At 47.7% G+C, this 24,210-nt stretch overlaps 1 protein-coding gene and 1 long non-coding RNA gene across 2 annotated transcripts in view; one reads left to right on the forward strand and one right to left on the reverse strand.

Moving 5' to 3' along the window:
• The window catches only part of LOC131191957 (rho GTPase-activating protein 7-like), a 113,485-nt gene that overhangs the window by 50,253 nt on the left and 39,022 nt on the right, over positions 1-24,210 (forward strand). The window lies entirely within an intron of this gene.
• LOC131191960 (uncharacterized) overlaps positions 1-24,210 on the reverse strand; it is a 29,548-nt gene that overhangs the window by 5,159 nt on the left and 179 nt on the right. The window contains exon 2 of the long non-coding RNA XR_009153613.1: positions 6,657-6,772. This is a non-coding gene — a long non-coding RNA (uncharacterized LOC131191960). The remainder of the gene's footprint in view (positions 1-6,656; positions 6,773-24,210) is intronic.

Here is a 24,210-nt window from a genome sequence, read left to right on the forward strand (position 1 = left end):
GACTATACAACTCAAAAAGGGTGAGACCAATACATGGCCAAAATACAACAAACTAGAATATGGTCTGGAAATTATAATTTCTGTTGAAATGATGCTGTGAAACTAGTATTTATCTCTATTAAATTTCAATATGTTGTTTTCAGCTTACTTCTTTAACATAAAACTTTAAAGAAAACTTTTCTCTAAATAAAAAAGTTCATTTTGGATGTTACTTCTGTCTTTTAGAATATATCTACACAGTTTTATATTTTCAGATCTAATAAGCATATCTTCTCTCAGTCGGGGAAAACGGCCGTCAGGAATGGGTAATCTCTTCTCGTTGCTGATTGGACCGAGTCTTTTAAATTGTAGTTTGTGGTCCCCGCCTCCTCCTATTTCCCTCCAGCTTTTTCGACTCGGTTTTGCTAGGACCGGAGCGTTATTAATCACCTCAGACTGGTTTCTAGTTTGAGGGATTGAGTTTGTGGTTATTTAGTGTTTTTTTTAGGAAGTCTATATAATTTATTTTATCTATTTTATTTATTTTTTCCTTTTTGGACTTTACTTGTCAACAGTGGAGAGCGGTGAGCAGGGATCTGCTCCCGAGCCCACAGGGCCGCCCAGGCGTTCGCCAGCTAGCCACCCCAGCGCTCACGGGTTTCGCACCCGTGGCTCGAAGAGTTGCCGGAGGATCGAAGGACACAGAAGCGGCTCACGGGGGTCGCCCCAGAAGCGCTCTGTGTGACCGGCACTCTTCAGGCTCTCTCTCTCTCAGCTCCCCCGTCGTACTCTCGGCCGCGGAAAGGGTTTAAAAAAACCAGAAGCCGCGGAGCCAGAAGAAACCCAGCCTCGCCCAAGGTATTTTTTTGCGGCAAGTTCGGAACCGCCATCTTTAAAAAAAAAAAACTTTTTTTTTTTTTTTCCTTCGCTTCATCAAAGGCTGCAGGTAGACGGGGGAGGTCAGTGGACGGCCTTTTAGGCTGTCGGGCTAGCAAGGGGGCGGCGACCGCAGAAGTCCGCGGTCAAGAAGAGGAGAGAGAGAGAGAGGAAGAGAGAGAGAGAGAGTGAAGCGAGAGGAGAGCGTCGAAGCTGCCGCTGGCCATCTACAGAAGCGACAGGCCTAAAAGGAACGTGAGTAGGCCCAAGCGGCCTTAAATTGGCGGGAAAGGTTCCTTCGCAAGATGGCGGACGCCTGTAATTTCCAGACTGACTTGCCAGCTTCCATTGCGGAGGAAGCGACTCTGGATGACCCAGGGGAGGGACCCTCTACAACCCCTCAGGTTTCAACCCCTCAGGTTTCTCCTGTCAGAGGGCGGAAAATGGCCAAGGCCAAGACCAAGAAAGGGGCCCAAGCTGAAGAGAGACGCCATAGGGCTCTGGAAAGGGTCTTCTCCAAGGCCTCAAAGAGGGCTCACCGGTCTCCTTCTCCAAAGAAAAGGGGAAATCATAACACAGGGGCCCTTCCTGACCCGCAAGGCCCAGATTTCCTCTCCCAGCCTAGCCAAATACCTGGATCATGGTCCCCAGACAGAATTTCCCCCTTACCTTCAGCTCAAACTGCTGCTACCCCATTGTTCCGCACCCTTTCAGAGATGGAACTTAGGATCTCCCCAGATTCCCTGCCGGCTCAACCAGCTAGTGGATTACAGGGATTGGGGGTGACACAGGGAGTGGGGGTGCCCCTGGTCCATTCTGATACTGGATTGTCCCAGATGCCAGTTTTTCAGCTGCCTGACCCCTTTAGTCGGATGATACAACAGGCCATTCGTCAGGAGGTAGCTCAAGCCCTTCATCAGCAATCTATGCCCTCTTCTTCTTCCAAAGCCAATAGGGTAGGAAAAAAGAAGAGAGAGTCCCCTAATTTGGGCCCGACCTTGTTCAATTCTCAAAGAGAAGAATCACCTGAAGAGGTCAGTCAGGCATCGGTATCCGAAGAAGAAGAGGACACCGGGGAGGCCTTATCTGAAGACGAGGGTCTGGGGCCGGACCAGCCTTCCTTTGTGGGACTTTTTAAACCCCACTTGTTTCGCTCACTCCTGTTCAAAGCCCTAGCTACTACAGGTTTAGGTGGGGTTGTGGGTTCTCCAGCTAATCCCCCAACCCTACCTAGCTCTTCATCCAACCTGTTTGTGGAACCCACGGTGGCTGCCGAGACCATTCCCGCACCTAAGATGTTCGTTGACGTGGTCCAGCGTCAGTGGGCCAATCCGGGTTCGGGCTCCAATCCCAATGCCACAGACAAAAGGTTTTACAACTGCGCAGCAGATCTTGAAAATATCCTGCAAGTCCCCACCGTGGATGCCCCAGTAGTGGCTCTAACAGCAACCTCTCATGTTACTGGTCCAGAAAACGAAGCTCTCCGTCCGGAGGATAAAAGGGCTGACCAGTCTTTGGTCAAATCCCATCAGGCTTCAGCCTGGTCAGTCAGGTCCTCCATGGCATCCTCATTTTTCAATAGAGCCTCTATTATGTGGCTCAAGCAGCTTCAGGGCCGTTTACCATCCTCGGACGTACGGGCCCATCAGGACCTTAACAAGGTCATCGCAGCCCTAGAGTTCTCCGCGGATTCGACTCTGAACGCGGCCCGTTTCTCGGCCAAAGCTATAGGGTCTACGGTTACATCCCGCAGACTTTTATGGCTCCGTCACTGGCGAGCGGACACCAGAAATAAATGGCGCCTGGCCTCCTCTCCCTATGCGGGCACACACTTATTCGGCGCATCACTAGACCCTATCCTAGTGGAGACCAAGGACAAAAAGAAGATTTTGCCCTCTCTTTCTCGACGGGGGGAACTTCGGCATCAGCCTTATTTTCGATCCTCAACCTCACCGGCTTCATCTACAGCTTCCTTTCGTAACCAAGATTCCGGAGGGTCGGGGTTTAGGCGAAGATTTCCGCCGTACAGAGGAAACGCCCAGAGGGTCGACCAGGTCAGAACAGGGGCCAAGTTTTCGGGCCGTAAGCCGTTTCGAGGGGGGCGGGGCAAACAGTACAATCGCTTCAAGTAGTCCCGCAGCAGACCTCCCCATTGGAGGTCGGTTGGCTCTATTTGCTGACCAATGGGAGGCTTCCACTTCAGACCGTTGGGTTAGAAACACCATTAGACACGGCCTAGCTCTAGAGTTCCTTTCCACCCCCCCGACGGTTTTCGTTTCTTGCCCTGTTTCTTCCCGCAGCTCTAGCGCTTCTCTGGTGCAGTCTGCGGTCCATCACCTTTTGACTATTCGAGCTATCCAATTGGTTCCTATCGATCAACTCAAACAGGGCTTCTATTCCAGACTCTTTGTCGTAAGTAAACCGTCGGGGGGCTGGAGGGCTATTCTAGACCTTAAGGCCCTTAACAAATACATCGTGTACCACCGTTTTAAAATGCACTCGTTACGTTCCATATTGGAGTGCGTTAGACAAGGAGATTACATGGCCTCCATTGATTTAACTGAAGCCTATTTACATATCCCCATTAGACGAGATCACCGTAAATACTTGCGTTTCTGCTTCAAGGGTTCTCACTATCAATACCGGGCCCTACCCTTCGGGTTGTCCTCGGCCCCTAGGGTCTTTACAAAAGTCATGGCCGTGCTCATGGCCCACATCCGAAGGTTCCCGGTTAGGCTCCAGGCCTACCTAGATGACATTCTCATCTTGTCATCTACCTTAAATGCGGCCCATAGAGATATCTCTTTGACTATTGAAGCGCTACAATCACACGGGTTCTCGATTAACTGGGAAAAGAGCCATCTTAACCCCTCCACGTCTATAACACACTTGGGCGCTCAGATTGATTCATTAAGTTCCATGGTATTCCTGTCACTAGAACGCCAGGTTAGTTTAGCCGAGTTAGCTAGCGCCTCTAGAATTTCACGGTCGGTTCCCTTGGAACAACTCTCCCAACTCCTCGGGAAAATGGTGTCGTCATACGATATTATCCCATGGTCTCGCCTCCACAGTCGGCCTCTTCAGTGGTTCCTCTTGCCATATCAGAGGAAACGGTGCGTTTCGTCCAAGCGACGGGTGAGTCTTCCACGGGAGGTGACCGACTCTTTGGCTTGGTGGGATCCGGAGGTGCTGGCCAGAGGTTCGGTCTTCAGGGAACCAGTGAGGGACGTGATCACCACAGATGCCAGTCTCTCGGGCTGGGGGGCACATTTGAATCAACACCTGGCCCAAGGCAAGTGGTCCCCCTCAGAAGTCCATCACGGCATCAACTTTCTAGAGCTGCGTGCCATCCGTCTGGCGCTTCTAGCCTTCGAGGATCTCATCCGGGACAGGAATGTCCTTATCCTCACGGACAACGTGACGGCGCACATAAACAGGTGGGGGCACTCACTCCCGGGCGCTGATGACGGAAACCCTTTCCCTCGGTCATTGGGCCGAATCCCACCTGAGCTCTTTGAAAGCAGAACATATTGCGGGGACGGACAACCGCACAGGACACTCCCTCAGCCGCCAAACTATCGACCTGCCGGAATGGACATTGTCTCCAGCAATTTCCACGACCTGTGTTCCCGCTTCGGACTCCCTCAGGTGGTCGTATTCACCTCAGAGACCAACAATCAGGTCCCTCGATTTTTTCCGAGATTCCCATCTCGGGGAGCGGAGGCAGTGGACGCCCTCCGCAGCAGCTGGCCTCCGGCCTTCTCTCGCCTTTCCACCAATACCTCTAATTCCCAGAGTAATCATAGCTTCTCTTGGAGAAGTCAGAATTGATTCTGGTCGCCCCATTCTGGCCCAGGAGGCCCTGGTTCGCGGACCTATTGACTCTGTCAGTCCGGGAACCGTGGAGAATCCCGGACAGCCAAGTGTCTCTCTTCCAGGGACCGATCCGACACCCGAACCGCAATGGCTCGCCTAGCCGTGTGGAGATTGAGCGGAGCGTCTTGATGAGCAAAAGTTCCAGGTCAGGTCATTCCCACCATGCTAGCATCCGCAGAGACTCTACCAAGCGGATTTACGAGGCCACGTGGCGCACATTTGAAGGTGGTGCGCACCTCAAGGTATAGTGGCTTCTTCAGCTTCTGTCTTAGATATTTTGGCTTTCTGCAACGGGGTCTCGATTCAGGATTGGCGACCAATACTCTCAAGAGACAAGTAGCGGCAATTTCATCAGTCTTGAGATGTGGTTCACTGATATCCCTTTCCAAGGAGCCTCTAATTCAACAATTCTTCCGGGGAGCTAATAACGTCAACCCGCCCGTTGTTCACCGTTTTCCATCGTGGCGATTAAATGCTGTTCTCAATGCTCTTACTAAGGCTCCGTTTGAACCGCTGAGGGACTCCTCTCTACGTATCCTGTCGCTGAAGGTAGCCTTTCTGATAGCCATCACCTCAGCCCGGAGAATTTCGGAATTATCGGCTTTATCAATTAGACAGGACCTCTGCACGTTTTTCAACGATAGAGTAGTACTATGTCTAGACCCTACATTCCTCCCGAAGGTCAACAGCCAATTTCATAGGACACAGGAAGTTGTTCTGCCTAATTTCTGTCCAACTCCTAGGCACCGCTTAGAGAGAGTGTGGCACACTCTGGACGTGCGGAGAGCATTGAAAATATACATTGAGCGGACATCATCCTTCCGTAAGACAGAGGCCCTGTTTGTGTCGTTCCAACCACTCTCTATGGGTCAAAAAGTGTCAAAGTCGGTTCTGGCTAGATGGATTAGGGCCGCAATTGCCACAGCTTATGAAAGCCAATCTCTGCCGGTTCCGCGAAAGATTACAGCACACTCTACCAGAAGTGCAGCATCTTCGGCCGCTTGGGGAGCCCAAGCCTCCATTGAGGAGATCTGCAGAGCGGCGACGTGGTCCAACCCGTCTTCGTTCATTCGACACTATCGGGTGGACTCCTACGCCTCGGCTGACGCTGCATTTGGCAGGCGGGTTCTGCAGACGGTGTTTTCCCAGCAATGACAAGCCGCCATCAACCCTCCCGGTAAGACATGGGGGCTTTGGTACATCCCATTCCTGACGGCCGTTTTCCCCGACCGAGAGAAGGGAACGTTGGCTTACCTGAACGTCCCTTCTTGGAGAGGGGAAAACGGCCGTCAGCCCCACCCAAGGCGTCTGTCTATTCGAGGGTCAGGGGCGGGAGGGCACTAATTCTCTATCATTTCAGCAAGCCAGGCCGGCCTACAATTGAATCCTCGCCGAAAAAGCTGGAGGGAAATAGGAGGAGGCGGGGACCACAAACTACAATTTAAAAGACTCGGTCCAATCAGCAACGAGAAGAGATTACCCATTCCTGACGGCCGTTTTCCCCTCTCCAAGAAGGGACGTTCAGGTAAGCCAACGTTCCCTTCTACTTTCCCTTGATGAGTTCCCAATTCAACATCAAATCTATTTAACTTCTTTCTCCAATTTGATGAGAAATCTTTGATGAATACTGTCTAAGAAAAATATTTCAAGTAGCTTTGGCCTTCATTACTTCCATACATCTTATTCTTAATTTGCCTGCTCGAATCAAAATGCTTCGAAGTATTTTGTTAAATGCTTTCTTGAGATCAGGTTATCCTCAGCATTCCCTCAATTTATTAATGGAGTTATCTACTTAAAAAATGAGACAAAGATAGTCTTGCAGCCCTGTTTTTGACAAGGCATGCTGAAGGCTGATTAGTAGTAGCTACCAGGAAGGTGTTCAAAATTGGCAACTTGGAGGATAAAGACTCACTGATTTGAGATACCTTGCTATACAAGATGAATGAATGAAGCATTTCTTGTCTCTTTTGACTGTTTATGCGATGTTGGTGTGCACATCAAAGTGTTGGGGCTTGCATGACGACATTCCATCTTGTGGTATCTGCAGAGAAGGGTCAACAATGTCAAACTAGTAGGACCAAGTGACTGGGTGATCAAAACCCTGCCTCTTTGTACATGTGTGCAAAGCATATGCCACATATTAAGAAGAAAAGAAGTACTGACTGTCCAGTCATGCCTGCCATTTTTATACTGTTGATATCCCCATATGGGATGGCTCTACTCTTGCTAGTGTTGATACCCTTCAGCAGACACAAGACATTCTAACCACTACATCAGGGGTGTCAAACTCAAGGCCTGGCCCATGGGGCCGCCCTGGAAACAGCGCAGGAACGGCCCGTGGTGACAGCGAAGCCACCACATCAGCAATAGAGGGTTATGGGGAAATAGACCACACAGCACTCCTTTGTATTTTTTGATAGATTTACACTTTTTTTAAACCTTCTTGAAAGCCTTTGCTTTGGCAGATCATAAAACTGCAGCCTGCCTCCCTGGGCTCCGTTTTCGCTGGCAGAGGGATGGAGGAGCCTGTTGCAGCCAAAAATGGAGCACAGGCGGGCTGCGCATAGCTTCCCTGAATTCTATTTTTGCTGGCAGAGGTTTGCAGAAGACTGTCGCAGCCGAAAATGGAGCCTTGAGTGACATCAAGTTTGCCATGCCCAGCCTTACCACACCCACCCAACTCCCCCCACCCGAGGTCAAACATTACCTTGATGTAGCCCTCAATGAAATAGAGTTTGACACCCCTGATCTACATGAAAGTGCCTTAAAATGATCATATTATTTGCAGCACAGATACTGATGTCAGACTAAAAACATACCTGCTCAGAGTCCTCAAGGCAGCTAACAACACTAATTATTACAGTTAAATGACTATATTTGTAGTACGTGAGCAATGAAAAATTCTAGCAATACAATACTTATTTGGGTTGTGTTTTCTTTTGAGGGACCAAATGAAACTTGTGACACTTTGTTATACACGGCTCTGTTTTTCTTAAATACATAGCATGAGCTTTCTTGGAGCAGGCTGTACAGAAGGTTCCACAAAATGGATAATGAAATATATTATCCCACACCGGCATCTCAGCAAGATAGCCTTCAAATGCTTAAAGAGCTCATTGTTCAAATCACTTTGCTTCATTCTGTGTCCCTAATTTCCTTACCTACCCTGATTTAGATTATATTTATTGATTGATTGATTGATTGATTGTTTAAATTTCTATACCGCCCTTCTCCCAAAGGACTCAGGGCGGTTTACAGCCAAAGATAAAGCAATTGATACAAAAATTAAAACCAGTTTAAAAAGAGAAAATTTAAGGTTGGCTAAACACTATAAAACCCATAAAAACCCCATTTAAAAAACCATTAGGCCAGTCCTGCACGGTGAAACAGAAATGTTTTCAGCTCACGTCGAAAGGTCCGGAGATCAGGGAGTTGGCAGATACCTGGTGGTAGCTTGTTCCAGAGGGTTGGTGCCCCCACAGAGAAGGCCCTCCCCCTGGGTGTCGCCAGCCAACATTGTCTGGTTGACGGCACCCTGAGGAGACCCTCCCTATGGGAGCGCACTGGTCGATGGGAGGTCGCTGGTAGCAGCAGGCGGTCCCGTAAATAACCCAGTCCTATGCCATGGAGCGCTTTAAAGGTGGTAACCAACACCTTGAATTGCACCCGAAAGACCACCGGAAGCCAGTGCAGCCTGTGCAGGAGAAGTGTTATATGGGAGCAATGAGTCGCTCCCTCTATCACCCACGCGGCCGCATTCTGAACCAGTTGGAGCCCTCATTTCCAGCTAAATGAAAATATTCCGTTCTTTAATGAATTGTCATACTTAAAATACTGCCAAGAGTCCCTTACTAATAGTAGTCTTGGAGGAGCATTTTTGAAGGAACCTGGGTTCTAAACTGTCCCTGTATTACCATAATCCTGCAGTAAAAACTCAGTGATTAAAAGAAAATATATAATTAATATCAAAATAGACTAATGAGTTAGAAATCAGCAACAGAAACACAATAACAACAAACTGTCTTCTGGCAGATTTTGGGTTGTGATTTACACATTTTACTCAGCTGGGCGTGACACCTAGTGATCTTACTAAAAATGTTGTTGTTGTTGTTTTTTAATTTTCAGGAATTCACTTAAAAAATAAATTGTGCGCCCTTCATGATTTTAATCAAAAACATATTTCAAATCAACATGTCCATTTCAGAATGCCAGTATCATGTTCCATATTTTCATTAATGTGGTGAACATAGCAGCATTTAGCATTTGCAAGATAAATAGATAAATAAAATGACTGCCTAAATCTTGGCTGTTATAAAGGGGTAAAAAAAATAGATAGACCCACCCACTTTTTCCTCTGGCATTGCCTACTACTTGTTTTGGCCCTGGCAAGCAATTCAGTCGATAACTCTTGTGGAAATGGGCCCTGTAACAGAGGGAAAGTTGCCCAACCTTAGTCTACATGATGAATTCATGTGCTGTAGAAAGAACCTACTGTTCCCCACAATTCATTTGTGTTCATTTTATCCAATCTTTGGACTGGATCTTGTGCAAACTAGGCAGAATAGCTTTCTTTTGGGAGAGAGATGGTAAGCCAAGATCTGATTTAAGGGAAGAAATGTATGTTTTTATTTAACAAATAATAGGTGGAGTATGAGCTGGGACACCAGATTTAGCAATAGGGTTGTCCTTATTTGCCCAATTGCTTAGATTTAAATATGATTTCATAATCTTGAAATAGTTTGAGGTTTTGGTTAAAATAATCAGTTTTGATTATGGTTTTTCTTATCCAAATAAGGAAATAGGAGTCCCTAAATGTGCTTCTACTTTTCATTTGGTCTATTTCGTTTTAGCTGCAAAATTGCTAATTTGCTGTAATGCTAGATTATTATTAATAGCACACTTATAGAATTACCTCTGTGCACGCCTAACACAATTCATAATAGGGGAAAGAAAGCAAGACAAATATTGTAGGAGCCGTGGTGGCGCAGTGGTTAGAATGCAGTATTGCCGCCTAATTCTGCTGACTGCCAGCAGTTAGTTTCTCACCGGCTCAAGGTTGAATCAGCCTTCCATCCTTCCAAGGTGGGTAAAATGAGGACCCGGATGGTTGAGACAGGGGTGAAATGATCCCGGTTTGGACCAGCTCACCCGATCCGGTAGCGATAACAGTGGGTGGTTTGGAGGACCGGTAGCAAAAATCCCTGGCCCCACCCCCTGCCTCTGCTGAGCTGAGCCATGAGGTTTTTGTTTTTTTTTACTTTTAAAAGCAGTTTTTCTTCAGCCAAAAACATGCCTTTAAAAGTAAAAAAAAAAGTAAAAAAAAACATGTTTTCTACAAGCTCTTCAGCCTAAGAGCTTGTAGAAAACCTCATTTTAAGAGATTCTAGGCTGCGATAAAGCACTTACCTTATTTGCTCCTTTCCAGCTGTGAAAGCCATGCTTTAGATCAATTGCATCAGTAGCAACTGCCTGCCTGAAATCCATCTGCTCAGTCAGCAACTGCTTTGCTGGCTGAGGAACTCTGGGAGTTGAAGTCCACAAACCTTAAAGTTACTAAGGTTGGAGACCCCTGATCTAAAAAATATAAATAAAATAAAATAATAAAATAAAATATTTGTGCAGCTTTCTGAGATTTGGTGTGTTTCTGTAGTGTTTCACTCTAACTACACAAACACACAAAAACTCACAAAGCTGTACGTGGCATTTTGTGTGTGTGTGTGTCAGTTGTGTTGTGTTGTGTGTGTGTAAAGTGTGAAAGTTGGTTTTTGAGCTTTTTGTGGCTGTGTGAAGTGTGTGAACTGCAGCTGCTTTTACATTGTGTGTGAGTCAGTTGTATTGTTTTGTGTTGTGTGTGTGTAAAGTGTGAAAGTTGGTTTTTGGTACCTCTTATTGTTTTGTATACTTTATATTTTTATTATTTATTGTGATTGGCCATGCCAACCCAGTCATCTGACCATCAAGCCATGCCCACCAATTAAGCCATGCCCACAGAACCAGTAGGGAAAATTTTTAGATTTCACCCCTGGGTTGAGGCCAATATGTTGACTCTGTAAACCTCTTTGAGAGGGCTGTAAAGCACTAGGAAGTGGTATATTAGTCTAGGTTAGGGGTCTCCAACCTTGGTCCCTTTAAGACTTGTGGACTTCAACTCCCAGCAAAGCTAGCTGAGGACTCTGGGAGTTGAAGTCCACAAGTCTTAAAGGGACCAAGGTTGGAGACCCCTGGTCTAGGTGGCTATTGCTATTTAGAACCAATATAGAGTTTAAATACCTAACGAGATATAAGCAGGTCCTAGCTTCTGCATTATTCTCTTTAAAGAAAGAAAATATGTATGGGAATCATCATTGCAAGTGGATCATAGCTCATCAGTAGAAACTACATTGCATGTCTCTGGTCCAGAGGTGGTATTCAGCAGGTTCTGTCCAGTTCTGGAGAACCGGTAGTGGAAATTTTGAGTAGTTCGGAGAACTAGTAAATACCACCTCTGACTGGTCCCACCCCCGATCTATTGTCTGTCTCCCGAGTCCCAGTTGATCGGGAGGAAATGGGGATTTTGCAGTAACCTTCCCCTAGAGTGGGGAAGGAATGCAGATTTTACAATATCCTTCCTCTGCCATGCCCACCAAGCCACACCCACAGAACCGGTAGTAAAAAAACTCCTGGGACCACCACTGCTCTGGTCCCAGGTAATTTTACGTAAAACAGGATTCAGGACCTATGGTTCCCAGATGTATTAAATTGTCAATAATTCCTCACCACTGATCATCATGATGGTCACGGGTATGCCTCGAGGGGTGGGGTGGAGTTTTTGCATTGATTTGGCCCATGGGAAGAACCCAGTGACCTAAGCTTTAAAAAGATCATCCAGTGAATGCATATGGAGGAGGAGAGGTCTTCCGGTCTTGTGAAACCATTTATTTATTTATTTTTATTTATTTTATTTTATTTTTATACCGCCCTTCTCCCGAAGGACTCAGGGCGGTGTACAGGCATAATAAAACCGACAATACAATATACAAGTTTAAAATACGATTTAAAAAACTTATTTAAATTAGCCCAGTGATTAAAATTTACCATACTAAAACCCCGTTTAAAATTTAACATTAAAATCCCAATTTAAGCCAGCCCCGCGCGGATAAAAAGATGAGTCTTGAGTTCGCGACGAAATGTCCGAAGGTCAGGTATTTGGCGTAAACCCGGGGGAAGCTCGTTCCAGAATGTGGGAGCCCCCACAGAGAAGGCCCTTCCCCTGGGGGCCACCAGCCGACATTGTTTGGCGGACGGCACCCTGAGAAGTCCCTCTCTGTGGGAACGTACGGGTCAGTGGGAGGCGTGTGGTAACAGCAGGCGGTCCCGTAAGTACCCAGGTCCTAAGCCATGGAGCGCTTTAAAGGTCATAACCAACACCTTAAAGTGCACCCGGAAGGCCACAGGCAGCCAGTGCAGTCTGCGCAGGAGCGGTGTTACATGGGAGCTACGCGTAGCTCCCTCTATAACCCGCGCAGCTGCATTCTGGACTAACTGAAGTCTCCGAGCGCACTTCAAGGGAAGCCCCATGTAGAGAGCATTACAGTAATCCAAGCGAGAGGTAACGAGCGCATGAGTGACTGTGCATAAGGCATCCCGATCAAGGAAGGGGCGAACTGCCGAACCAGGCGAACCTGGTGGAAGGCCCTCCTGGAGACGGCCGTCAAATGGTCTTCAAACGACAGCCGATCATCCAGGAGGACACCCAAGTTGCGCACCCTATCCTTTGGGGCCAGTAACTCGCCACCAACAGCCAGCCGCGGCTGCAGCTGACTGAATCGGGGTGCCGGCATCCACAGCCACTCCGTCTTGGAGGGATTAAGCTTGAGCCTGTTTCTCCCCATTTGACTCTCACATATACTGTATGCCTTTTCTCTTCCCTTCAGTCTGCACAGGATTAAAAGAAATATTCTCGACATCTGTCAGATAACATTGCTCAATGTTGGTCACAGTCAGATGCCAACTGGAAGTGACTAAGTACATCAGTTGGATAGAATTGGTAAATAACTTAGGGCTCGCCAAGATTTGCAGCTCCTGCTCCAGGAGAAGGAAGCGGTGGAAGCCAGGAGGGCCTTCACATATTTATTTTATGTGCAAAGTGCACCCATTGCTGGTTCGGGACACTTTGCTGACAACCATTCATGCTCTTTCAAGTTAGATTACTACATTGTGCTTTACTTGGGGTTGTCCTTGAAGACTATCTGGAAATTACAGCTAGTCCAAAATTCAGCACTGCAAATTGCTGAATGCAATTCTCGGTGTTCTATGGTTTGAACAAATGACATCGCTACTATATCATACATGCTGCACTTCTCATAGTCTCGTCTGTGTGCAATTCAGGTTACGGTTATCAACTTTAAAACCCTGAATATTATAGGGCCAGGAAATTATGGAACCACTTCACCTAAAGGGTATCTGACCTTTGTACCAAAATGCTCAGTATCGGTGGGTCTACTCTAGGTCTCTTCTCTTAAATGCTGTTATCTCCCAGAACCTTGGAAGACTGTCTTCTCTGAGATAGCCCTTGGCCTGTGGGATATCCTTCTCCCTGTGACCTGGCAGTCCTCCAATTTCATAGTCTTCTTGTAAAACTTGGTCTTTCCCATAACATTGGGGTACAGTGAGTGCAGCTGGATATGTATGTGTGGGAATATATTGCCTTTGAGGCACCAGATGTTTTTGTTGTGTGTTTTTTTAAAGTTTCATATTTTTATTGTTGCTCTGTTAGCCTCCTGGGGTTATAATATGTGAGATCAGCAACTATATCAGTGCTTTACATAAATAAATACATTTAAAAATGAATGAGAGACAATATAGCTTCCCATCATTAGAAACCTATTTCCTTAACAAACTATATAAAGTGAAGATGTTGGTGTTATTGGAAGAATTCTACTCGCATATTTCTTCAGGGATAAAGCTATTGTGTTGTAACAATAAATACCTGGGAAACTTATTTGAAGAAATTGTACACAGTTGAGTTAAGCAATACTAAGCACTTAAAATTTACTACTGATCAAGTTTCGGTGATTGTCTAGACGAAAGCAAAGGATTTGTCTGTCTCACAAGTTAATTTAGGTTACCCGATTACAACATGTAAAATCTTATATCTCTTCTTCCTGTTTTTTTCCAAATACTTTGTTCAGCATGTATTTTGCAGGAGACAGAATTTTAGATTCATATATGATTAATTTGAACAGGCTATTGATTCATTCATTTTCTGCAACTGTATCTCCGGATCATAAGAGGTATTTATATTTTTTTATAGATACATCTCCTTTTCCCACAAGACCACTCAATCACATACAGTGTGATTAAATGTGTATATCAAACGATCAGCACTATTGTGTTATTGAAAAGTTTTAAAACTGAGGCAACATCTAAGAATAATGATGCACAAATTGAGAAAAAGACAATTCAGTCTTCAAATTTTTAAACACATCTAAAATGGACATTTGTCAACAAAACGACTTAAGCACTTTAAAATGCATTTAAAGTTCTTCAGTTCTGCTCATATGGACTTGAGAAGAGATTATGGCATGTTGCCCCACTGCAGGAATTAGTTAATATACATAGTCCGAAAAAATTTACTGATGCAAGTGAATTATCATTTGCATTTTTTTCATTTTAAATTGTCAGACTTGTTTGAATTTTGTTATCCTTTGGCTCCAAGTGATATATAAGATAAGCACAACCATCTCTAAAATGTGCCCATTGATCAGGAATTTGTATCTATATTCTGTAGGTCAGTTGGAAACAGTAAGCAAAATGATAACACAAATATTTCCTCCAAACTTTTGTATTTAGTTATCTTTCTTTAAAATAAAAAGGTCTTAGTTACCAATGTGCTTGTCACTGTCAAAAGCAGTTTTGATATGGTGGATTATGCAGAACATTTTGAAAAAGAAGATCAAGTTTGTTCCACAGTTCTTTTTATTAGGAATAATTCCAGATTGTACTGTTATAGAGACAAAATTGATTTTGAATTTAATAACTGCTGCAAAATTATTGATTGCACAATATTGGAAGAAAGAAGACTTACCTACAATTGGAGAATGGATTAGTACAGTATCAAATTTAGCAGAAATGGCAAAAATTTCTGCCTACTTGAAAGACTATACACAAGAAAAATATATTTTGGAATGGAGAAAGTGGATCAATTATATTCAAAATAAGTATCAGATTAAAAAATACCAATTAGTTTTTGAGTGAAGTTAGGATTTGCTATGTATTAGAGTTTAAGAAAGAAGGGAATTGATAGTGTGATGGTGTGAAATGGATTATGTTTTATGCAGTAGTGAGATTCAGCCAGTTCGCACCACTTTGGGAGAACCTGTTGTTAACTTTCTGAACAGTTTGGCAAACTGGTTGTTGGAATAAATCATTAGGGCAGAGAACCGGTTGTTAAATGACTTGAATCCCACCACTGGTTTTATGTTATATTTTAGATTATGTTTGTTAGTTACTATACCCTGTATTCTGTTCTGGGAAGTCTCGCGGGGGAGGAGGATGGAGGGGAAATGGGGGGGGGGGAAGGGGGAAGATTATAAATTGATTGATTGTCATTGTACAGGAATAATGGTAGAATTAAATAAGTTGGAATGGTGTAAAGTCGGGGCTGCTCGGTAACCACTCCGGAAGGGAAAGGGTAAGGAAAGAGGAGTAAAGAAGGAAGAAAGTAGGTAGGCAGGTAGGTAGGAGAGAAGGGAGGGGGAAGAAAAGATAGGAGGAGGAGAAGGAGTGGAAGATTAGAAAGGTTAGAAAGGATGGAAGTGAGAAGTGGGAAGGAGGAGGGGAAGTAGGAAAGTGAGGAGGAGGATGGTGGGGAAAGTAGAAGAAGGATGAGAAGGGTAGAAAGGATTAAGGAAGGAGTGGCGACCGAGCAGGCCCAATTGAGCATAATTTGAGTATAGGATCGATTGTTGGATAAGTGATTGTACTGTACACTGGTCAAATTATGGGAATTATTATGGAAAATAAAAAACCTTTTTTAATATATATATAAAAAAAGCAGTTTTGAGATGTGAAGGCACTTCTTAGATTTAGCATGGGGTTCTTATCACTTGTTCCCTTATTTGAAACTAGAAAACTGTACCCCATTAATACATTTTATCATCACAGAACTTTATAGCATTCTACAAAATGGCAGATATCTATAGTATTACTTGCACTGCTAACAAGAACATTGTCTGGAAAGCAGTTTTGTTTGTGGCTGTTTGGATTCATTGGGTCTATATTTCTACAGTATAAGACATTAGGAATGGGTTCACGCAGCATACTACAACACAACTTGTTTAATCATGTCTTGTTAGTTAAGCCATGATTTGATGCATTCATACAAAATGCTAAGTCATAATATAATTTTGCACAGAATCATAATTTTTTTTAATACAAGTTTTTTTATTTTATTTTATTTATTATTAAATTTGTATACCGCCCTTCTCCCAAAGGACTCAGGGCGGTTCACAGCCAAGTAAAATAGACAATATATAAATACAATTAAAATACAGTTAAAAAACTTATTAAAATTGGCCACAATTAAAATTTAGAGCTAAAACCCATTTAAAAACCCATAAATTTAAAAACTAACCCAGGCCCGCGCAGATGGATAGGTAGGTTTTAAGCTCATGAAAGGTTGGAGGTCCGGAAGTTGGCGAAGTCCTGGGGAGTTCGTTCCAGAGGCGGGAGCCCCACAGAGAAGGCCCTTCCTGGGCGTCGCCAGACGACACTGTCAGCGCCGATGGCACCTGAGGAGTCCCTCTCTGTGAGAGCGCACGGTCGGTGAGAGGTATTCGGTAGCAGCAGGCGGTCCCGTAAATAACCCGGCCCTATGCCATGGGCGCTTTAAAGGCGTTCACCAAAACCTTGAAGCGCACCGGAAGGCCACAGGCAGCCAGTGCAGCCTGCGCAGGATAGGTGTCACTCGGGAGCCACGAGGGCTCCCTCTATCACCAGCAGCTGCGTTCTGGACTAACTGTAGCCTCCGGATGCCCCTCAAGGGAGCCCCATGTAGAGAGCATTGCAGTAATCCAGGCGAGGCGTCACAAGGGCGTGAGTGACTGTGCACAAGGCATCCCGGTCTAGAAAGGGGCGCAATTGGCGCACCAGGCGAACCTGGTGGAAAGCTCTCCTGGAGACGGCCGTCAGGTGTTCATCAAAAGACAGCCGTTCATCCAGGAGAACGCCCAAATTGCGCACCCTCTCCATCGGGGCCAATGACTCGCTCCCGACAGTCAGCCGCGGACTCAGCTGACTGTACCGAGATGCCGGCATCCACAGCCACTCTGTCTTGGAGGGATTGAGCTTGAGCCTGTTTCTCCCCATCCAGACCCGTACGGCTTCCAAACACCGGGACAGCACTTCGATAGCTTCATTTTTACTGATTTCCCCCCTCCACACAAACACAATTCATAAACAAAGTTGTTCTGTTTCCCTTCCCCCAATACTCCCAGCAAAGAGTCCGTCAGAGGCCTTCCTTTTTTTTTTCCCTTTTATTTACATAGATACATGTCCTGGCCACGTCTACCCACGGGCCTGCCAAGTTTCTGGAGATAACGAGGAAATTATAGATAAGGCCAGAATTACTCACGAATATATTCTTCCCTCCATGAAATAGTTAGCTCGCGCCAAATTCATTGCTTTGTCCGAGACAAAAAACCAGGAAGTCCCGCCTCCTATTTATAGTCTCTGCAGATGTCACTGCATGACAATTATGACTTGGCTTTGTCCCAACTCTTCCGCTGCTGCGCGTCGATCAAGCCTTCGTAATCTTGCGTCCCTCCAAAACTGTTCTTGGGCGTTGCCAAATCAGAAGAAGGCCGGGAGAATCAGGCCTTGCGGCCCCTCCCTTTGAGTGGGTGCCAGGGAGGAGAGGGCTCAAGAGAAGCAGGGCTTGCCAGGTCTTCTCCTCATTTTCTGAATCATCCGAGTCCAGGAGTCTGGGTCCAGGAACCTGGGTCACAACACTATCCTCACCGCAGGGCCCTTCCCCGGGCTGACGATCGGGATGCGGTCGGGCTGGGTTCTGCTCATGGAAGGCCTGCACCAGGTCAGGGGCATGAGCGTCGGAGGCATCTACCCAGGAGAAATCAGTCCCGTATCCCTTCCACGCGATCAAATATTGGAAGCGACCCTTTAGCCAGCGAGAGTCTCGTGCGCTGTGGACTTCAGATTCCTCCGACCCGTCCTCGGCGACAGTGGCGGGTGCTGTTGGGCACCGAAGGGGACTCGGTGTGGCCTCAGGAACCAGAAGGGACCGGTGAAAACGGGTGGATCCGCATGGATCGTGGCAGGGTCAGTCGGTAGGCTACCGGGTTGATGACTGCCTCGACAGGAACGGGCCGATGAATCGGTGGTCCAACTTCTTTACCGGCGGTCGGACGGGAGGTGTTTGGTGAGAGCCACACCGGTCTCCAACTGCCAGCGGGGCGTTGCCCGTCGGGAGCGGTCAGCGGACCGTTTGTAGTCCTCCTTTGCCCGATTCAGCTGCTGGCGTACCAACTGTTGGACCGCATGCAATTCCGTCAGGAAGGTCTGCGTTCGGGAACAGGAGAGTCCGGTGGTGCCAGAGGAAGAGCCGCGGATGGTACCCACATTGGCAAAGAACGGGTCATCTGAGTAGAGGTGTGCTGAGAGTTGTTAAAAGCAAACTCCGCCAGAGACAGGTAGTCGGCCCAGTTGTCCTGTTGCTGGTTGATGAAGCAACGGAGATACTGTTCCAGTATACCGATGACCTTCTCTGTACCCCGTCGGTCTCCGGATGGTGCGATGACGACAGACATACCTGCACCTCCAACGCGCCATCAGGCTCTTCCAGAAGCGGGCTGTGAACTGAACTCCAGCGGTCCGAAACCACCCTGTCCGGTAGACCATGGAGGCGGAAGATGTGCTGCAGAAAGAGGCGGGCGTTTTGCGGCTGTGGGCAGTCCGCGGCATGGGATGAAGTGTGCCATCTTGGTGAGCATGTCCACCACCACCAGCACCGTGGTGAACCCAGAGGACGGCGGCAGGTCTGTCAGGAAATCCATAGAGATCGCCCCAGGGTCTGTCGGGTGTCGGCAAGGGTTGGAGGAGCCGGGAGGGGCCCCGTGGCGGTCTTGGCTTGCCGGCACGGTACGCAGGATGTCACGTAGGCATGTATATCATGCCGCACTCGGGCCACCAAAGGTCCGTGTCACCAGGTGGAGGTCTTGAAGAACCCAAAATGTCCTGCTGCAGGGTTGTCGTGGCACTGGGTCATGACGAGGGCTCGGAGTGGTCCTGTGGGTACATATAATCGCCCCGAAACTTGAGTAAGTCCTCCTCCAAGGTCCAAGGAGGCGTGGGGCCCACCTCCGCTCTCCTTTGCTGCGACCAGGCGTCCTGGCGCTGCGCCTCTCGCACCTGGGCCCGCAAGTCCACTGGCTCCCGTGCTGCGGCCAAGGCTTCTGCCGCAGCACTGTCCGTGGAGGAAGGGGTCCTTGGCGCAGAGGTACTCTGGCTTGGGACAGGGCATCCGCCCTCCGGTTGTGACCGCTGGGAATGTAGGTCACGCGGAAGTTGAACCGGGCAAAAACAACGACCACGGATCTGCCGCTGGTTCAACTTCCGAGCTGTGGTGAGGTGCTCGAGATTCCGATGGTCCGTTCGGACCTCCACCTGATGTCGGGCCCCTCCAGATGGTGTCGCCAAGCCTCGAATGCAGCCTTGATAGCCAGCAACTCTTTTTCCCAGATAGTGTAGTTGCGCTCGGAAGGTTGAGTTTCCGGGAGTAGTAAGCGCGGGAAAAAGTGTGCCACCATTCGCCGGAGCCTGTAGCAGCACCGCTCCCAGAGCCACATTGACGCGTCCGTTTCCACCACAAAAGGCGGGCGGGTCGGGATGCCTCAGGGCGGGTTCCGTGGCGAAGGCTTTCTTGAGGGCTGTGAATGCTTCTTGCTGCGGGGACCCCACCGAATGCAACCTTCTTCCTGAGGAGCTGGGTAAGTGGAGCTGTCAGTGTGGCGAAGCCGGGATGAAGGTCCGGTAGTAGTTGGCGAAGCCCAGTAGGCGCTGAACATCCTTCACCCGACGAGGGCTTCCCAGCTACACAAAGCTTCTACTTTACATGGGTCCATGGCTATGCCCTCGGGCGAGATGATATGCCGAGGAATTCTATGGAAGTCCGGAAGAAGACGCATTTCTCCAGCCGCATTGAGTTGTTGCTCCATAGCGTTGCAGAACCAGACTGACGTGTCGAAGGTGGCTTTCCTGGACCGGGAGTAAATCAGGATGTCGTCGAGGTAGATAACCACGAACCGATCCAACATGTCTCGAACACGTCGTTCATGAAGTGCTGAAAACGGCGGGAGCATTGGTCAACCCAAATGGCATGACAGTGTATTCGTAGTGTCCGTATCGGTGCGAATGCCGTCTTCCATTCGTCTCCTTCTCGTATCCGCACCAGGTTGTAGGCCCCGGAGATCGAGCTTGGTGAAGATCGTGGCCTCCGCAACCTTTCCAGTAGCTCCGGGATGAGCGGCAGGGGTAGCGATTCCGCACCGTAATGGCGTTTAGCCGGCGGTAATCACAGCATAGGCGCAAGTCCCTGTCTTCTTCTTCACAAAGAGGACCGGGGCCGAGAGAGGGACTTTGAAGGCGGATGAACCCTCGGGCCAGGTTTTTGTCCAGGAAGTCCCTGAGGCGGCCAACTCGGGCTCCGACATGGAATACAGGCGTCCCACAGGCAGTGGTGCGTTGGGCAGAAGGTCCACGGGCAATCGTAGGGCCGATGCGGGGTAGTCGGTCCGCCTCCTTCTCGCTGAACACGTCGGCGAAGTCCGTCAGCTCAGGAGGCAAGGTGATGGCAGCGGTGGGGCGTTCTGGCGGCACAGGTGTGGCGGATGTGATCGACGCACTGCAGACTCGGGAAAGAGATGGCGTTCGCGACCAGGCCACCTGAGGATCGTGGGTCGAAGCCAGGCCAACCCAAGGACCAAGGAAAATGAAGGTCCGCCGTGACATAAAACTGGATCGCCTCCTCATGGTCCCCAATAGCCAGGCGCAAAGGCTGGGTGGCGAATTTAATGGGGCGGACACCAGTTCTCGTCCATCAATTGTCTCTACCGCATCGGAGGGTCCACGGAACCACGGGACCGCAAACTGGGTCACAAAGGCCTGGTCCATAAAGTTTGTTGTGGCCCTGAGTCCACCAGCGCATGCGCCTGGAGCCCGTCCGACTGGTTCCCCAACCATATCCGTGTGTCCAGAATCAGATGCCGAGGGGCCCAGAGTCTACTTCCATAGCGTCCAGTGGGGGCTTAATGCGTGCCCGACCTAGGGTTTCCCGAGGTCGGGCCTGCTCCATTCGATTGGTCACGCTGTGATTCGGGGACCGGCGTCGTGCCCGCCGCTTTCTGGGGCAAGAAGCGGCGAAGTGGCGGGCTCCCACAGTACAGGCACAATCCCCTTGGCGCCTCGGTTCCGCTCCTGGGCTGTTAGGCGAGGTCTGGCGCTCCCAACTCCATGGGCTCTTCCGCAGCGGTTACAAAACGTGGGGCGACCCTGGGTGCTGGTGGTGCAGGAAGTGGGGTGCAGATGTCGACGGAGGGTCCCGGGGTGCGACGGGACGGTCGCCGTTGCAGACGGGCATCGAGGCGGAGACAAAGGGCACCAAGTTGTCGAGGTCATGGCGCCTCCACGCGGGCCAGCTCGTCTTGCAATTCCTCTGAGAGTCCCTCCTGGGCAACGTCCACCAGCGCTGCATCATTCCAGTCAGAGTCCTGGCACAAAAGGCGAAATTCGGCGATGTACTCCTGCAGGGGCGTTTCCCTTGACGGAGTTCCTTAAGGCGCCTGGTTGCCGTCAGCATTGACGGGTCCTCATACATGGTGCGTGGGTGCTGCCAAAACGCTGTTGGTCCGCCAGCAGGGGCTGTCCTGGAGCAAGAGGCGTGGCCCATCGAGCAGCCGAGCGGAAGAAGGTTAATCACGAAGGCCACCTTAGCCCGGTCGTCTGGGAAATCCTCTGGCCTCATAGCCATGTAGAGCTGGCACTGTCCCAAGAAGGTCGGGAACATCTCAGGCTGCCCAGAAAACTTATCCGGCACGGTTATCGGGCACTGCGGCGAGGAGGAGGAGTGGGAGGATGGGGGGCTGCAGGCACATTCCTGGCAGCAAGTTGGCCTGCCAAGTGAGCCACTTGCTGCTGGAGCTGTTGATTAGCCGCTTGTAGCTGCTCTAACTGCTGCTGTACCTGCTGCTGATCCATCTTTGGTGGAAGATGTTTTAGTCAGGTCTTGGACAAAATGTTCTGTTTCCTTCCCCAATACTCCCAGCAAAGAGTCCGTCAGAGGCCTTCCTTTTTTCCTTTTATTTACATAGATACATGTCCTGGCCACGTCTACCCACGGGCCTGCCAAGTTACTGGAGATAACGAGGAAATTATAGATAAGGCCAGAATTACTCACGAATATATTCTTCCCTCCATGAAATAGTTAGCTCGCGCCAAATTCATTGCTTTGTCCGAGACAAAAAACCAGGAAGTCCCGCCTCCTATTTATAGTCTCTGCAGATGTCACTGCATGACAATTATGACTTGGCTTTGTCCCAACTCTTCCGCTGCTGCGCACGTCGATCAAGCCTTCGTAATCTTGCGTCCCTCCAAAACTGTTCTTGGGGCGTTGCCAAATCAGAAGAAGGCCCGGGAGAATCAGGCCGTGCCGGCCCCTCCCTTTGAGTGGGTGCCAGGGAGGGAGAGGGCTCAAGAGAAACAGGGCTTGCCAGGTCTTCTCCCTCATTTTCTGAATCATCCGAGTCCAGGAGTCTGGGTCCAGGAACCTGGGTCACAACAAAAGTAGTGATCTTATCTTATAACTTTTCAGAATCATAGATTTATAGGGCTGGATGGGAACCTGGAGGTCTTCTCCAACCCTGTCCAAGGCAGGAGTCCTTATATACCATAAGGGACAAATGGTATTAGCAATTCTCTAGTGGTGGATTTCAATTTTTTTTACTACCAGTTCTGTGGGTGTGGCTTGGTGGGTATGGCAGGGTAAGATTACTGCAAAATCCCCATTTCCTTCCAATCAACTGGGATTTGGGAGGCAGAGAATAGATGGGGGTGGGGCCAGTCAGAATTTTTACTACCGGTTTATTTATTTTATTTATTTGTCACAACATCATACAAAAAGATTATATAGTATATAAACATATATATGAGTAAATATTAGGAGGTATAAGCATCAATATATATATAGGAAGAAGAAAAGAAAAGAAAAATAAAAAAAGAAAAAGAAAACAACAACAACAATAGGACAGGAACGGTAGGCACGTTTGTGCGCTTATGCATGCCCCTTATGGTCCTCTTAGGAATGGGGTGAGGTCAATAGTAGAAAGTTTTTGGTTGAAGCTTTTAGGATTATGGGAAGAGACCACAGAGTCAGGTAAAGTATTCCAAGCACTGATGATTCTGTTACAGAAGTCATATTTTCTGCAATCTAGATTAAAGCGGTTAACATTAAGTTTAAATCTGTTGGTTGCTCTTGTATTGTTACAATTAAAGCTGAAGTAGTCTTTAACAGGAAGGACATTACAGTAGATGATTCTATGAGTTAAACTTAGGTCTTGTCGAAGGCGACGGAGTTCCAAGTTTTCTAAGCCTAGGATTTCAAGTCTGGTGGGATAAGGTATTTTGTTGTTTTCAGAGGAATGGAGAACTCTTCTTGTAAAATATTTCTGGACACGTTCAATTGTATTGATGTCAGAGATGTGGTGAGGGTTCCAAACAGGTGAGCTGTATTCTAGAATTGGTCTAGCAAATGTTTTATATGCTCTGGTTAGTAGTGTAGTGTTTTTGGAAAAGAAGCTACGTAATATTAGGTTTACAACTCTTAGAGCTTTTTTTGCTATGTAGTTGCAGTGGGCTTTGGCACTTAGATCATTTGACATGAAAACTCCAAGGTCTTTAACAGGATGGGGGTCATCTATAAGGTAATGTCCATCTGTAAGGTTCGGTTCTCCGAACTACTCAAAATTTCCGCTACCAGTTCTCCAGAATGGTGTTGTTTGCAAATTTGACGAGTTCCCCTACTATCCCCTCATTCTAATCTAAATCATTTATTTATTAGAAGAGTATTGGGCCTAAGACAGAAACTTGAGATCCCCCACTGCATGTTTCCTTCCATGCAGATATAGGATTACCTGCCGAGTATGGTTGATCAGTCTCCGCTCTATAGTAATTTGATGATGCTCATGTGTAAATGATGTGGATTTTAACTGGCTAGGGATTTCTAGGGATTGAAATCCAGGCATCTTAACCTTCTCAGATTGAGAAACACAAATCTGAGTCACGATTCCGTCCTCTTCTGAGAAATCAGTACCATTGTTCATAGTATAAACAAGGCTTTGTCTGATGATCTGATATTAAGAAACGGGGGTGGGGAAAGGAGGAAGGGGAAAGGTACCTGGCCATTAATCAAGAGCGATCGGCCCCTTGATT

This window comes from Ahaetulla prasina, chromosome 2 (genome assembly GCF_028640845.1).
Source record: "Ahaetulla prasina isolate Xishuangbanna chromosome 2, ASM2864084v1, whole genome shotgun sequence".
In the NCBI taxonomy this organism is placed as follows: Eukaryota; Metazoa; Chordata; class Lepidosauria; order Squamata; family Colubridae; genus Ahaetulla; species Ahaetulla prasina.